We start from the raw sequence: 17,516 nt of genomic DNA, 5'->3' as shown, positions 1-17,516 counted from the left end.
ACAAGGTCCCTTCCACATCTGTTAATCTAATCTAAACATTTTTTTTTAAAAAAAAAATCACTATCTCCCTCTGTCTAATTAGGAAAAGGCAGGTTTAGCTTGCTAAAATCCCCTTCTAATACCAATAGCAATAGCACTTCAATTTATATTCCACTTTATTGCATTCTCTGAGTGGTTTACAATGTTAGCATATTGCCCCCAGCAATCTGGATCCTCATTTTGCTTACCTTGGAAGGATGGAAAGCTGACTGAACCTTGAGCCGGTCAGGTTCAAACTCCTGGCAGTGAGTAGAGTTAGCCTGCAATACTGCACTCTAACCACTGCACCACCGCAGCTCCAATAGCCAATTAACTCAGGGCTGTATCATGCCCCAATGCTTCTTTAAGTTGCACCCATGGGTTCCCTGCAAGAGTCCCTGTGGAACAGGTTTTTGAGAGATTCATAAACCAGAAGAATATTCCCTCTTATCTCAGGGTAGAATAACAGCTGTAACTGACGGATAGGTAGATCTGGGTACAGGCCAGAGACAAGTGACATCACGTTCATCATGACTTCATATTGTTTTACATTAATTTTACAGTGCTACCATGATCAGGTAGTCCTCGCTTAATGACCAGGTGCTTGGTGACTGTTCAAAGTTATGATGGACCCCCAAAAAGGTACTTATGATCCAGTTTCAAAGTTCTGACAGGCCCCTCCCTCATGGTTATGTCATCACATTTTGGCATCTGGCAATCAGACCTCATTTACAATTCATTTAGTGTTCGTGTGACCTCAAATTATGATGTTTATTTCCAGTTTCCTGCAAAAAAAAAAGCCTGTTGTGGACAGTTTGCTTAATAACTATTATGTTTGCTTTACAACAGCCATATTCATTTTACAATGGCCACAACAATGTCCTTAAATTGGGTCGGTTTCATGATGATCCACTTAATGGTCAGTATTGACTTATGACTGTACTTCCTGGCTCAACTGTAATAGTAGAGGATTACCTGTGCACATGATAGTATTATGGCTTTATTGGGTCCCAGGTTTAGGAAATTAAAATATATTGAAATATGTGCAAAAGCAGGATGACGAAGAGTGGCTGATTCCCTACAGAAGATATCTTCTGCATATGATTTTTAGACATGACTGTCATTTTCAATCCTCCTCTCCTCTATATTTTGGACATTAAAAAAAAATCCAAACACTGCTTACGTTGATACCAGAGGTTATTATGGAGCAACTTTCTCATTCTTGTTTCCCCCATGGTAGAGATAAAGACAATAAAAATGTTGCATTTCTCAATTATTCTAAAACCTAGACATACTGATTTCAACACTCCTATGTGCTGCATAACAATTCCAGAGGTGGTATTCAGCCGGTTCTGGAGAACTGGCAGCGGATATTTTGAGTAGTTCAGAGAGCCGGCAAATCCCACCTCTGACTGGCCCCGCCTCCATCTATTCTCTGCCTCCCGAGTCCCAGCTGATTGGCTGGGTCTTCTTTTGTTGCCCTGCACAGGAGAACGGAGCTGGAAAGCAGGTTAGTGGGGGTGGGGGAGGAATGGAGATTTTGCCGTATCCTTCCCCTGCCACGCCCACCAAGCCACGCCCAGAGAACCGGTAGTAAAAAATGTTTGAATCCCACCACTGAACAATTCTATGAACTACCATGCACATCACACTAAGCCAAGTTTTGTTTGACTATTTACTGAATATACCAAACCTGACTGGGTTCTTACATTATGCTATACCAGAGGTGGGCAACTCTGGCCCCTTTATGATTTGTGGACTTCAACTTCTGGGAATTAAAGTCCATAAGTTGCAAAAGAGCCATAGTTGCCCACCCCCTGTATCTAACCATATCAGCTTAGAGATATGTGGACTTCAACTCCCAGAATTCCACAGCCAGCATGAGTCCATTGATCTTCAAATTGCCAAGGTTGGTTAAGAAACACTGTGCTATACTATAAATCTGGACTGACAAATTGCAGTGGCTGGTTTCATTCCACACACTAAGCCATAACCAGACAGCCCCATGATTGAATTGGGAATGTTGAGTGCTTCATCTCATCTACTCTACTAGAATCCTCCAAACTAATTCCTTCCAGAAATACCAGGCCAACCTGACTTCAGTTCTGGGAGTTGAAATCCATATCTTAAAGTTGCCAAGTTTGAAAAACACTGTTTTACTCTGTGCTGTCTTGAACACTAAGCATACGAAACTGAAATATTTGGTGTTTTTATTTTAGTATGACTCTTCCTTTGGGTAAAAGCAAAAGATGACCCCCAAATTAAGGTTGACCTTGAAATAGTTGCCATTGCTTTCTTCCAGGATGTTGTTACTTTAGGAATATCCAAAGAGAGAGCAAAAAACAGTGGTGGGATTCAATTTTTTTACTTCCGGTTCTGTGGGCATGGCTTATTTGGTGGGCGTGGCTTGGTGGTCATGTTACTGAGTGGGTGTGGCCAACTTAATGTAACTCATTTGAAGGCTGCTTCACCTGGCCCTTCCCTTCCCAGCCATTCCTTGTTACACCCAGCCTCAACTTATCTATAGTTCTGTAAAAATGTTGTTCATCTTTTTTTGACTTTATTATCTACATACTATAGATGTACTTTTATGGACCACTGAAAGGAGAAAATGGCTCACATGCTTTGCCCAAGAGTGCGATAGGCAACAGGCTTTTAAGGGGATGCCAGAAAGAAAGGGAGGGGCAATGTATTTTCCAAAGCACCAGGAGTCAAACAAGAAGCAATGGATGGAAACTGAACAAAGAGAGAAGCAACCGAAAACTAAGGAGAAACTTTCTGACAGTAAGAACAATTAATCAGTGAACCTGCTTGTCCCCAGAAGTTCTGGGTGATCAATCACTGGAAATTTTTAAAAGACTGGACATCTATTTCTCTGAAATGGTATAGGGTTCCCTCTAAAGTCCCTTCTAAGTGTTATTCTGACACCTTTCCCAGGACCTCTACTCAGAGTTTGGCATCCTCAGTTTTCCTGCCTGAGCAGGGGCTTGGACTAGAAGACCTCCAAAGTCCCTTTCAACTCTGTTAAACACACATGTGTTTATGCTCTGGACTATAGACATTGAATGCATGTAAACCCTGAAAAATATGTGGTAGCCCTGGGCAAAAGAAAGGCAGTAGAATCACTCTAGGTGTAGGGACAGTGTAAAATATTAACACATGATAAATAATGGAACAATTAAAAATAATAGCACAGAGTTCTCTCTCTCTCTCTCTCCCCCTTCCTTCCTATTTCTTTTTCTTTCTTTCTCTTTCTTTGTCTCTTTCTGTCATTCTCCCCCTTTCTTTCTCTCTCTCTCTCACACACACCACACACTCTTTCTTTCTTTCTTTCTTTCTTTCTTTCTTTCTTTCTTTCTTTCTTTCTTTCTTTCTTTCTTTCTTTCTTTCTTTCTCTTTCTTCCTCTTTCTTTCTCTCCCTTCCTCTTTCTCTTTCTTTCTCTTTCTTCCTCTTTCTTTCTCTCCCTTCCTCTTTCTTTCTTTCTTTCTTTCTTTCTTTCTTTCTTTCTTTCTTTCTTTCTTTCTTTCTTTCTTTCTTTCTTTCTTTCTTTCTTTCTTTCTTTCTTCTTCTCTCTCTCTCTCTCTCTCTCTCTCTCTCTCTCTCTCTCCCTCTCCTCCCTCCCCCCCTCCCTCTCCCCCCTCTCTCTCTCACACACACACATACCTGTCAGCCTTCAATCCCTCTCACTCCAGACACTTTACTCACAAGGGGAAGTGAATCCAGCATTGGAGAAGTTCTGCAGGTTAACAGACTTGCATTTGCAGCTCCTGCAAACTTCCCCATGGCTGGATTTTCCCCCCTCTCCCCCAGCGTTCTTTCCCTCTCACTCCAGGCACTTTACTCACAAGGTGAAGCGATGCTTCTAGTGTCCATGAAGAATCCAGCCTTGGAACAGTTTTGCAGGTTAACAGACCGCTGCTCTGCTCACAGGCATGTGTTTTCAAGTGGCTGCTTGAAAATGCATGGCTAAGGCAGGGGAGTAGTCCTCCTTTAAACTAGAGCGAGCGAGCATCGGGTGGGCAGGGCAAGCAAGTGAGCGGAAACTGGGCGACCAGGTTGGGGGCATGGCCAGCTCGATGTTGCTACCAGTTCAGCCACCCACACCAAATTCTTGCTACCGGTTCGCCCGAGTAGGTGTGAACCGGCTGAATACCACCTCTGGCAAAAAAGTCAGTCAAAGTCCCACCCTTTTCATGGACATAGTAGTGTACATAAGTAGAGCTTCAATCCCAATCCCACTTTTTCAACCTACCCTTGCCAGTTTCCTTGTGTCAGCGAAACCTGATACTACGTAACTTGGAAGCTCAAACAGATTCATGGGGGGACTTAACTTTTGCTAAATGAAGGTCAATTTGTGATGTAATTCTTGCTGAACTGAGGTTCTAATTTCTCAAGAAAGAAACTAATCAATCTCTCACCTCTGGAAGAGTGCAGTACTGAAATACAGTTCGCAATGGAAATTATGGAAACTATTTTTAAATGTATTTCTAAACATAATAATCAGCCAGTGGTTTTTGTTTTGTTGTGCACATTTCTATCTTTGTGAAACAGCTGAAATTTTTCTCTCTAGGAATCAGGACATATATGACAGCCTAATAAGGGGAACAATCATTTATCTGGATGAATAAAACAGAAGGTAGAATTCCCTTTTTTGACATTACAGGGCGGTTTATATTTGCTATAATTGGCTGACTATGGTGGGCAAATCACAGGGACTGGGTGGATACACACATATCAAGGTAAGCCAAAACATAACAAAATTACATTGTTGGAAAATTAGGAGGAGTTAAATATTGCAATTTTGATTTACCAATAAAGGAAAATATTTGTAGCCTGGAGGTGAAATGAAGGGTTCTTGGTAGTCTCTGAGCTTGGTGGTTTTCTGGCAGACATTTCATTGCTCAAACTAGGAAACATTATCAGTGCTGATGATGTTCTCTAATTTGGGTAATCAAATATCTGCCAGAAAACCACCAAGCTCAGAGACTACTAAGAACCCCTCAGTTTTGATTTATGTGCATCCTGCAGATACTTGTCTGAAGCTTATATTGTATTGAATTCAATAAATTTTATTTCTTGGCAGACAGGCATAAGATTGCATTGTGAATTACTTAGTCCACAACTATATCAGAATCACTGTATGCTTCAAGCTGCTGTAACAGGCGAGGTAATAATTGATAAGGAGCATGTAGTTGATTTTGAGATATCCATTTGGGTGTTGTTTCCTAGACAGACTGACTTGGTGCCAATTCTGGAATTCCCACAAAAATGTCTTGGCCTTTTAAAAAAAATCTTGGTGTGGCATTCTTTAAAAAACATTTTTCTAGTGTTGGGTGTTGTTGTTGCATTTTGGATGTTTGTTTGGTGTTTAAATTACCATGTTTTCCCAAAAATAAGACTCTCTCATATATATATATATATATATATTTGCCACCAAAGAAAGGCACCAGGTCTTATTTTCAGGGGATGTCATCCACTGACTAACCTCACTTACATGCGTCACCCACATCCTCCTTTTCGCTGTCGGAGGCCTTCAAGAACGTTTTCTTCCACAGCCGGCAAGGCTTTTCTGAAGGCCTCTGCAGCTGATAACAGAGCTCTGGTCGATCTGGAGCTTTGTTTTCAGCTACAGAGGCCTTCAGGAAAGCCTTCCCGACTGCAGATGAAATGGGCCGGCAAGGCAGGTGTCGGGGTGTGTGAAGGCCTGGCTACAACTGTCCACAGGTCAATAATAGGGCAGCTCCAACCCACATCCCCACCCTAGCTTAGGTTTTACCTGTGCACTCTGCAGTGGGTGGGATCTTAATTAGGGCTTATTTTTCGGGGGGTAGGGCTTATATGTAAAAATCAAGCTAGGACTTACTTTTAGGGAAGGCCATATTTTCGGGGAAACAAAAATTCAGTAATTTCATCATGGAGCAATCTCCAGTTCTTAGATTCTAGTGTCCATCTTCTTTGACTTGATTACATTGACAGTGAATTATAGTATGCCATCCGTCTGGTAAACTTGCAAGATTCATTTTTCTCACCATATACATGTATACATCCAAACTAGATTGTGTTGTTTCTCTGTGTCATACAGTATATGTGGGTATATGGGTATCTGCATATCTTTTTTTGGTCATGTTTATGTAGTGTATATCAGAGGTGGCGATCCTTTGAGAGCTGTATGCAATGAAATTTCATTTTAATGTATGCTGACTAGTGAACATTTAAGGTAACAATAAAGTTATTCTACCTAAGTCTAGTAATTGGAAACCAACATCCAGAGCAATGTTGCTCAACCTTAGCAACTTTAAGAGATACGGATGTCAATTCCTAGAATTCCCCAGCCACCTTGCTGGATAATCCAGGGATTAGAAGATCACAGATCTTAAAGTTGCCATGGTTGAGAAACACTGAAGTAGAGTTACCCGTGATATTCTGCGTTTTTTAATATTTCCCAAAATATTTCATTCTTCTAGGAGGGGTGACTTCCCTTATCACCCAGATGGCTTTCATGCCTAAGGCAGGACTAGAACTCAATGTCTCCTGCTTTTTAGGCCAGTATCTTAAGCTCTACACCAAACTGGTGCACATACCTGGGAATGTCTCTGAAGTTCTTTTTTGAAAGATTTCTCTACGCAAATTCTTGCTCATCAGGTTGAAAAATAATAAATAAATCAGGATTTATTTTAGAATAGAATAGAATAGAATAGAATTCTTTATTGGCCAAGTGTGATTGGACACACAAGAAATTTGCACACTAGGTCTTGGTGCAAATGCTCTCAGGGTACATAAAAAGAAAAGATACATTCATCAAGAGTCAAGAATCATCAGGTACCACACTTAATAATAGTCATAGGGTACAATAAACAATAAAATCATACTGGGAAACAGTCAATAAAAATCGTAAGGATACGATTTCCGGTCTGCAGCGCTTCGGAGCAGGCAGGAATCCACAACTGTGCGCGGTTTCTGCCTGTGTTCACTGCCCGAGTGCCCCGAGCCATTTGGCTTCGGGGCTAAGCCACCTCCGTAGAAGGTGGCGAAGACAGGGGGGTCTGGCAGGGTCGAGAGATATCGCACCTCTCTTCCCTAGCCAGCGAAACCCCCTTTTCCAAAGGCAGCTGAGCGGCGGTCAGCAATGGCCGCCACATAGAAGAGCTCAGCCGGAAAAAGAAAGTGCAGGAGGAGCTGTGAAGAATTGAAAGTGATCTTTGCTGACCGGGACAAGTAACAGTGAAAGTATCCTGGAATTTGAAACTTGCTAAAGAAACATCGTTTCCAGAATGTGTCAAGCGGCGAATGTAAATTAAAGGAAAAGCTTTTTTCTTCTTCTTTTCACTCTCCTTCCGAACGTGACAGCGATAGAATCTTAAAAGAAATCGGAAAACCCGCATTGGAGGTATGGATTTCTGAACATTCAAAGGAAAATTGTTGCTGTAAGTGGGAAGGGAGAGGAAAAAAAATTGGAGCAGAATTTGAAAAAGGAGGAGATTGCCTAGAATTTTAAAGAGCTTTGAATATTAATACAGCTTCTAAAAGATATATCTTAATTGGAACTCTTTGATCAAACAGCAACCCCAGAAAGAGAAATGGAAGAAAGAAAAAAAGAAATAGAGAAATAAAAAAAGAAATAGTTTATTTGGATTCTTTGGTGACTTTGGAACTTTTGGGAATTATTCTTGATTAAAAACACTTGGAAAAAACTTTTCTCTTCACGATGGCTTTGCTTGTGGATGAACTAAAAATTGAATATAAAAAATATAAAAAAGAAGAACAAGATGGAAAAGATACTTTGGGCACTCTTTTTCAATTTCTAGAAATGGCGGTATGCACTTATGAAAAATTGACTGCGCAGCAGGACGATTGGGACAAAGAAGAAGCCATCTTTGATGAACAAATGGTTCTATTTGGGGAGGAGGAGAAAGAGGAAAAGAAAAAGGGGATTTTAAGGCTTGAAAAAACAACCAAAAAAGAGAAAAATGAGGTGAAAGGTGGATACAAGGTTAGAAAACAACAGAAAGGGGGAAAGCAGAAGAAGAAAAGGGAGGAGGAGAGACAAAGGGGTAAAAGGGCAAGGAGAAGAATAAGCAAGAGAGAAAGGAGGGATGAGAAGCCTTAATGGTGGGAAGCAAGATTTAAAGAAACAAAACTTATTTAGAGACAATGGGTAAATTTAATTGAAAAAGGGATTCTGTAAGGCAGGGTCCCCAACCACCGGGCGCAGACCGGTCCCGTCGGAACAAGTCCTACGTCCGCTGGTTGCTGGCGCCGCCATCTTTTTGATGAAAAGTGCTTCGGTGAACTTTTCCGGGTGAAAGCCATTTCTACCGGAAAACACGAAGCGTAGCATCTTTTTGATGAAAAAGTGCTTCCGGTGAGGTCACGGAAGCACTTTTCATCAAAAAGATGGCGGCGCCAGCATGCCGGTACCGGGCGCGCGCCCAGCTGATGCGGTACCGGGCGCGGCATAAAAAGGTTGGGGATCACTGTTGTAAGGTACATAAGATTGTGCTTTTATATGTGTATTTAGAATAAAATGCTTAAGATATAAAGGAGTATTAATATGTATGATTAGTTTCTTAATGGCATTGATAGTGGTTTTATATGCTTTTTCTTTGTTATTGTTGTGTTTTTTCCTTTCTCATAAAACTCATTGTGTAATTTTAGAATGTACTAAACAGAATCCCAATATAAGTTAAGTGTTATATTAAGTATTATTAAGCTAGGGGAAAGAGTTAAAGGCGTCACTCCAATAAGTGTACAGGAGAAATTTGTTTAAAGAGAAAAGATGAATGGATAGCTGGAAATAGAACAGACAAAGAATGATAAGTATTATGAATCGAACTGAGATGAGATAAATAAAATTAAATTAAGAAAGATAAAAGAGGGAAGAAGCTATATAGAAAATTGAAAATGGTAATAAGATATGGAATGGTATATAAAGTGAATATGATTTTTGAATTTGTGTCTGTGCGAAGAGTTTTAACCCGGGATCAAGCAACTTTCAGAAAAGATGTTTTATGTTTTTATGTTCTATGTTTGTTTGTTTGTGTATTGTTTTTGAAAAGCAATAAAATTTTAATTAGTAAGAAATATAATTTGGATAATAGAATGAAAAGGAGAACTTGGGATAAGATACGAAGTTGAACAGATAACGTAAATATATATATTACAATTTGGAACTATTTTGTATGTTCTATTGGTTTTTTCAGAAAAGATCTTTTATGTTATTATGCCTTGTTTGTTTGTGTATTGCTTTGTAAAACTAATAAAATTTGTCTTTAAAAAAAAAATCGTAAGGATACAAGTGACAAAGTTACAGTCATACAGTCACAAGTGGGAGGGGATGGGTGATAAGGAGTGATGAGATTAATAGTAATAGTACCCAACTGGATCTGTTTGAAAGAGTTGATACCATAGAAACACGAATAACATCCCTTGACACCATAGTAGCATCCTTGGATGCTTTAAAAGAAAGATTATCCAACCTTGAAAAAAAAGACACAATGCAAAAACCTGAACATCCAATAGCTACAAACCACATCTCTACCCAACAACCACAACCCAATCCACAACCCAATCCACAAAAAAACATAAATCAGACAAATAATGATATCCCAATCCTCATCAGAGAAGCTGTTGAGTGCGAACGGAAACGTCCAAACACCATCTTATTTGGTCTAGAGGACATCAATGACAATGATGACATCACAACTGTCCGAAACATCATCAGTGATTATCAAGCATCAACCATCTCCCCTCATGAAATACTTGACATTTCCCGCATTGGCCAAGAGCTCAAAAACAGAGACGGCTCTGTGGCTCCACGCTTCTGCAGGGTCATTTGCAAAAATGAATCAAGCAAATGTAAATTCATTTATATTATAAATTCACTTGCCAAAAGCAACACCAACCATAAGAACCTCCGTTCTCACTCTGACCTAACCATACAGCAACGTCCAGCTCCCGTGTACTCTGCACAGAACTTAAAAAACACCTAGACAATGGAGAGAAGGACCTGTACATTGACTACCATGCTGACTGTATTAAAAGTAAGTCACACAACCCGCAACTCAGCTTTAACCTTCAACCACAACCGTACTTCAACCAATCCACCATCACCCAAAACTAGGCACGCACGCCCCTAACTACCTCAATTCCAACTACAGCTGGCCTTATATGCAAGCTACTCAATGCAAGAAGCCTTGTGAATAAAATACCTGAATTTCTCCTCTTACTAAATATGGCTAAATTTGACATCATATTTGTCTGTGAAACATGGCTCAACACATCTCTCCCTGACTTCATTACCACAGTAAGAGACTATCATGTTTACCAATTAGATCATGAAATTCGTAGAGGAGGTGGTGTTGCTATCTTCTATAAAAAGTCCTTACATCTAAAAAACATCCAAGTTACCCAGGAGCTTGCTATTCCTGAGACCATCGTCTGTGCACTATCCTTAAATATCACATTTCAGTTCTTACTATGTTACAGAGCCCCTGATTATGACATCGAACATGCAAACAAGCTAAATACACTACTAACATGGGCAGCATCCTGTCCACATTCTTTTATCTTTCTTGGTGACTTCAATCTACCTCATATTAACTGGACCCCTAACAAATGTACAACTGAACCCACACATGCAACCTTCTACAATGCAGTAACAAATCTGGGACTAGAACAACGAGTAACCAACAACATTAGACTTAACATCTGCCTCGATCTCATCTTCTGCAATAGTTTCAATTCAATTTATGGAATACAAATTAAAGAACCCTTTTCCAACAGTGACCACAACATGATTGACTTTTGTCTCAACATACGTCCACACAAAAATAATCACAACGATGGAATCCCCAATTATAACTTCAAAAAAGGCAACTATGATTTTATAAACAACAATCTCTCATCCCTTGATTGGCAATTTCTATTCTCTGGATGTAATACTGTAGAAGACCATTACAACATATTTTTACTTGAAGTCAAAAGAGTCATCAAACTATATGTACCATTAACAACTCCCAAAACCAGAAAAAAACAAATTACCCCAAACAATAAGGAAGCTTCAATCCAAAAAGAAATCACTTTGGCGGAAAAACAAATCTGGTCACGTTGCCAACTTCAAAAGCCGATACAAAAATTTATGCCACCAAATAAAAACTGAATGCACCAATTATCACATTAAACAAGAAGAAAACCTTCTTCGCGACAATTCCACCTGCACTTTCTACAATTTTGTAAACAACAAACTAAAAGACTCAAGATACATCCCACCCCTAAAAGGACCTAATGGTAAAGACTGCAACGACAACCCTATTAAAGCCAACCTCTTTAACACATTCTTTGGCTCAGTATTTGTAAACAGCAATGGATCATGCCCAATAGTTCCTAGTCGAACCACAGACAACTACAATGACCTAATACATATCGATTTTACAGAAGACAATGTTGAAAAAGCACTACACAATATTAAACCATCTCTATCTATTGGACCGGACGGAATATGTGCCTACTTCTTAAAAAAGCTATCCATAGCCGAACCTCTAAGCATAACCTTTGAAAAATCTTTCAGGACCAGCTCCTTGCCAAAACTATGGTCACAAGCCACGGTCATCCCCATCTTCAAAAAGGGAGACCCCAGCCTAGTTGAAAATTACAGACCAATCTCTTTATGCTGCATCACCTGTAAAGTCATGGAATCAATTATTAACCAATCCATCATCCTCCACTTAGAAACAAACAACCTACTCTCTAATAAACAATTTGGTTTCAGGAAAAAAACTATCCTGTAATCTGCAACTCTAACACTGCAAAAACATATGGACTACACAACTCGATCATGGCAAAGCAATAGATGCAATCTACATAGACTTCTGTAAAGCCTTTGATTCAGTGGTACACAACAAACTACTCCTAAAACTAAAATCTTACGGTATCTCTGGACACCTGCATAACTGGATAGAAGCATTCCTGTCAAACAGACAACAAATGGTCAAAATTGGGAGTGTCCTATCAAATTCTGTACCTGTCAATAATGGTGTCCCCCAAGGCAGTGTTCTAGGACCAACTCTTTTCATACTCTACATAAATGACCTCTGTGATCATATCAAGAGCAACTGCATTTTCTTCGCTGATGATGTAAAGCTATTCAACACCACAGACAATACTGCTACCCTTCAAAAAGACCTTGACTATGTATCAGAATGGTCAAACAAATGGCAACTTCAAATCTCAACAAATAAATGCTCTGTCCTTCATATTGGAAAAAAAAATCAGAAAATAAAATAAGGCTGAATCGTCAAGATTTTGTTGATGATCCAAACTCTGTCAAGGATCTTGGAGTCCTCATCTCAAATGACCTACGTGCTAGAGCCCACTGTAACTACATAGCCAAAAAGGTGTTAAGAGTTATTAACCTAATCTTACGTTGCTTTTTCTCTGGTAATATAACACTAATAATTAGAGCATACAAATCATTTGCTAGACCAATACTCGAATACAGGTCATCAGTCTGGAACCCACATTACGTGTCTGATATTAACACAGTTAAGAAAGTTTAGAAATATTTCACAAGAAGAGTTCTCCACTCCTCTACTCGTTGCAGAATACCTTATGCCACCAGACTCGAAATTCTAGCCTTTGGTCCGATCTAAGTATAGTATATAAAATCATACATTGCAATGTCCTACCTGTCAATGAATGCTTCAGCTTCAACCATAACAACACAAGAGCAAACAATAGATACAAACTCAAGGTTAATTGCACCAAACTAGATTGCAGGAAATAGGACTTCAGCAACAGAGTGGTCAATGTCTGGAATGCTTTACCTGACTCTGTGGTTTTTTTCCCCAAACCCCAAAAACTTTAACCTTAGACTGTCTACTACTATTGAGAGGGCATATCTCTCTCTCCTCGTGTTCTATCTCCATTGTAGTTCTCCGTGCAGAGTAATGAAGATTAATTGCTTGCCAAGTGTTTGCCTAACACATGTATGTATCTATATAGCAGTCTTGTATATAAACCACTGTTAAAAGACAAAGTCTATGTATGCTGTGTTGTGCTCCTGGGTTGTCTCACAATAGTAGTCATGCTGCAAACACTCTAACAAAAGTGTGGATTCAGGTTGGAGATGCTGTGGTTAGACTATAGCCTTTCAGAGTATGTTCATCATCGAACCTTATGATTGGGCTTTGATGGTGTTGTGGGAGGTTAAGCTAGACTACCACCACTAGCCAAAAAGTTTGAAGGAGACAGTTTAGAAAGGGCTACTTTGAACACTTCAGTAATTATAAGTGAAGTTTTGATGTAAAGGGATTTCCTTTGTTTGACCAATGAGAGGAGAGAAACCTTCACTTTGTCAAGGATAGTAGAAGGAAATGGTATTGCTTCTTCTTTGACCCTTGCTGGAGTGAACCATTATGGCGGCCTTCCCTCATGTGATAACCTCCAACACCGGTTTACTAAGTGCCGTGAACATATTACCTCTGGTTGGCCCTGCCCCCATCTATTCTCTGCCTCCCAAGTCCCAGCTGATCGGCTGGGTCTTCTTTTGTTGCCCTGCACAGGAGAAAGGAGCTAGAAAGCAGGTTAGTGGGTTGGGGAGGGAATAGAGATTTTGCAGTATATTCTTCCCTTGAAATGGGGATTTTACAGTATCCTTCTCCTGCTACGCCCACCAAGCCACACCACGCCCACCAAGCCACGCCAACAGAACCACTAGTAAAAAAAAAAAAAATTTGAATACTGCATCAGCCCCAAAGTTGTTAATGCTCATCCGAGGAGCTCTTGTGAAAACTTTCCTTGGCAGAAGGAATAGCAAATGAAAGGGCTTGAGTAGCAGTGTTAAAAATGCTGGGTCGATGCTGCATCAACCTTGTGGTCATCTTTGTATCTTGTGCTCAGGACTAGTGACTCACTCCCAAGTGCATATGTGTGGGTGGGTGTGGGTGTGTTTAAAGACCAGAAATACAGTTTAACGTTGCCAGTTCAAGTTTACTTTGCTAAATTACAGGATAGGAATGAGACAAAAGAATAGATGGTTTGTTCTGTCTTTATGGGAAGGCCACATGTACACAACTGCATGAGTATCATTTACGTTCAGCTTCTGGAATTCAGCATCAACATTATTCTTGGTTAGATTCACACATGACGCTAAGCGCTTTCTTTGACTTTGACTTTATTAGTATCCCGTGCAGATTCATCTACTGAGAATTGGCTATTAACCTTTACAGCTCATTGCCCTTATTTAATGATGGCAGGGATGTATGCACGTCAAAAAACTCAAAATTGTAGCTACCACTGTACAAATGTCTGTCTCCTTTATTAACAGATTAACAGAGTTGGAAGGGACCTTGTAGGTCTGGGATGGCAAACTTATGGCACGCGTGCCACAGGTGGCACGAAGAACCATTTGTGCCAGCACACGAGCTGCAGGCAAACTTACTTCACTGGACATGTGTGTGCCTCACAGCTGATTTTTGGCCGGTTTGAGGCCTTTTTCGGCCTCCCAAAGGCTTGTGGAAGGCTTCTGAAGGCTTTGCAGGCCGAAAACTAGCTCCGTTTCATCACTTCCTGTTTTTCTGAAAATACTGGAAGTGACGAAACAAGGCTAGTTTTCGGCCTGCAAAGCCTACAGAATCCTTCCACAAGCCTTTGGAAGGCCGAAAAAGGCCTCAAAATGGCCAAAAATCATCTGTGAGGCACAGTGCAGATAAGGGGGAAGTGGGGGTGGGGTGGGGGATTACGCGTGCATACTTAGCAGCATGGGAGGGCGCGCATTGTCTTCTGGGTGTTGGCACATGAGTGCGAGCGTGCAAAAGCATACACAATTTTTGGCGCAGGAACCCAAAGAGGTTAGCCACCACTGTTGTAGGTCATCTAGTCCAACCCCCTGCCCAAGTAGGAGACCCTATTTTTGTCACATACATGTACTCCTTAATGTACAACCACAAGAGAACCCAACATTTCTGTTGCTAAGCAAGACAGATGTTAAGTGAGTTGTGCTTCATTTTATGACCTTTTTGGCCATGGCTGTTAAGCAAATCACTAGAGTTGTCCTCAGGGGTGGGATTCTACCAGTTCTCACCTTTTCGCTAGAACCGCTTGTTCACATTCTAAGCAGTTCAGAGAACCAATTGTTAGAAGAAATTACTGGCCTAATCCTGTAAGGAAGACAGGAAGGAAACATTCTAGTGTTGCTTACAGAAACTACCTCTCCGTTAACCCTTATTACTTTCTTGGCAGTACTAGACTTCCTGTCTCTAGAACTTCTCTGGAGTTTTTTTTCTGCTCCTTTGCTGGTACTTTGCTTGTGTGGTGTGACCATTCGAAGTTACAATGGCACTGAAAAAAGTGATTTATGACCATTTTTCACACTTACAACTGTTGCAGCATCCCCACAGTCATGAGGCCAGGCAAGAAGATTTGTGCCTTGATGTGAGTGACATTAAGTTGGCCATGCCCAGCCAATAACATGACCACCAAGCCACGTTCAGCCAGTCACATGACCACCAACCAACACCCACCACCTAAGCCACACCCACAGAACCGGTTGTTAAAAAATTTGAATCCCACCCCTGGTTGTCCTCCCTTGACTTTGCTTGTCATAAACTCCCTAAGAAGGTTGTAAAGACAATTCCAGGACCTTGGGATGCTGCAACTATTGTAAATACATGCCAGTGCCAAGCACCCAAAGTTTGATCAGGTGACTGTGGGGATGCTGCAACAGTCATAAGTGTAAAAACAGGCCATAAGTCACTTTTTTTGTTGCATATTTGAATGGTCATTAAATGAATCATCGAGGACTACCTCTTTAAAAAAAAGGATGAGGCTTTGATTATGCAGTCAAGTCTACCAGCTTGATTTTATGAGCCTCTGTGAATGTGTTTGATTTGTTAAAGCAAACCATGGTTTATTAAAATGTGTGTGCATTGATATTTTTTCATATTAACTGGCCAACTTAAAATTAGACATGCTATTTAGCAACTGAGATTGGCTTGAAATGTATTGTATCCAATGCACACGGGCATAAAAGTAAGAGATTAACAGATTAACAGAGTTGGAAAGGATCTTGTAGGTCTCCTAGTTCAACCCCTCTGCACAAGCAGGAGACCCTACACCAGGGTATCCAACTCAAGGCCCAGGGGCCCAAGGGGTGCTTAGATCTGGCCCAAAGAGCCGCCCTGGAAACAGCGAAGGACTGGCCTGTGGTGCCTACTCTGTCCCACTTGGGCAGTGAAAATAGAGCTCTACGAATCACTGCATGCCTGCAAGAGATCTAAGTCCAATCCAGCTTGAATTCTTTCTTAACTCACCTAATTTCTCTTGACCATTAGTAGCTCAGATTCTTGCAGAGAGCTCGAGCCTTCAATAAAACTTTATACTCATTTGAACTGAACTGAACCATGAAGGCATCAAAATAATGAAATGTATTATGAGGTCATTGTACCTTTCAAACGTGCCCACACTTGAAATGGAGTTTGTACTGTAATGTTGTGACACGCTGTCTTGTTATCTGTCTTCTTCCATGCGAATCTACGATGGTATCTATGTAAATATGCCATGCAATTTTTGGGGTGATGCAATGGAAGTGGTTAAACATTGCCTCCTTCTTTAAATATATGAGCACTCTGGTCGTTGGTTAGTGCCATTGGTTCCCATCCAAGAGTAAACCAGGGCAAACCCTGTTTAGTTTCAAAACCTAGGTGAAGTTGGCCAGGTGCTGCCAGTTGCCTAGTTATATTGTAAGAATCTAAGCACGAAAATTATCTAAGCTGGGATGTGCAATTTCTACCCACCACATACCTTTGCTGATGTCTGAGTCATTAAATTCTGGAGAAGGTTGGCTCCAAGCTTACCAGGGTGAATGATTTTTCTAATGTATTTGACATGCCCAATGGCTCCAGTGGGTTTCCTTGTAGATATACCTCCACTAACCTCCAGATGAATCAGGAATCCAGATGCCCTCCAGATGAATCAGGAATCTGAGAATTGGGCAACGCAACTGTAGATCAGTTGGCAACACTGTGCACTCTGCAGCAAGGACAAATTTCCCACTTTGTTCCATTTCTGTTTTGCCAAATGGTTCAAGAAGATCAACCACACTGAAGTGTGTGATTAACTTGCTGTCCTACCACACAACCCCCCCACCTTTTATTGGCAGAGAGTAGTAGTTCAGACGCCAAACTAGGGCAGGAAATCTCACAGAAGAAAATAGTCTTGCCTTCTCCCCACCCTGTAACTATTTCAGCCCCAAAACTATGATTTTATGAGAAGGAAGCAAAGGGAAGTTCTTCTTTGGTGGAGGCATCTTGATCAGAAAACCGAAGCCAATATAGGGAGTCCTTGCTTTATAATCATTCATTTAGCAACCATTGGCTCTGTAAGAAGTTACTTACAACTAGCCCTCACACTTACGGTACAAACATTGCAGAATCTCCATGGTCACATGGACAAAATTAGACAACTGGCATATATTTATCACAGCTACAATTAGCATCTCAGG

At 40.7% G+C, this 17,516-nt stretch overlaps 1 long non-coding RNA gene across 1 annotated transcript in view; it reads left to right on the top strand.

Moving 5' to 3' along the window:
• The window catches only part of LOC148132588 (uncharacterized), a 41,001-nt gene extending 26,638 nt beyond the window's left edge, over window positions 1-14,363 (top strand). Inside the window, exons 2-3 of the long non-coding RNA XR_015748258.1 lie at window positions 4,683-4,758; window positions 14,343-14,363. This is a non-coding gene — a long non-coding RNA (uncharacterized LOC148132588). The remainder of the gene's footprint in view (window positions 1-4,682; window positions 4,759-14,342) is intronic.
• The last annotated feature ends 3,153 nt before the right edge of the window (window positions 14,364-17,516 follow it).

This window comes from Notechis scutatus, chromosome 2 (genome assembly GCF_049901735.1).
Source record: "Notechis scutatus isolate UNSWTSFEM ecotype Mainland chromosome 2, rNotScu1.2, whole genome shotgun sequence".
Classification (NCBI taxonomy): domain Eukaryota; kingdom Metazoa; phylum Chordata; class Lepidosauria; order Squamata; family Elapidae; genus Notechis; species Notechis scutatus.
Note: the sequence above shows the minus strand (reverse complement) of the source record. Positions and strands in the feature narration are given on the sequence as shown.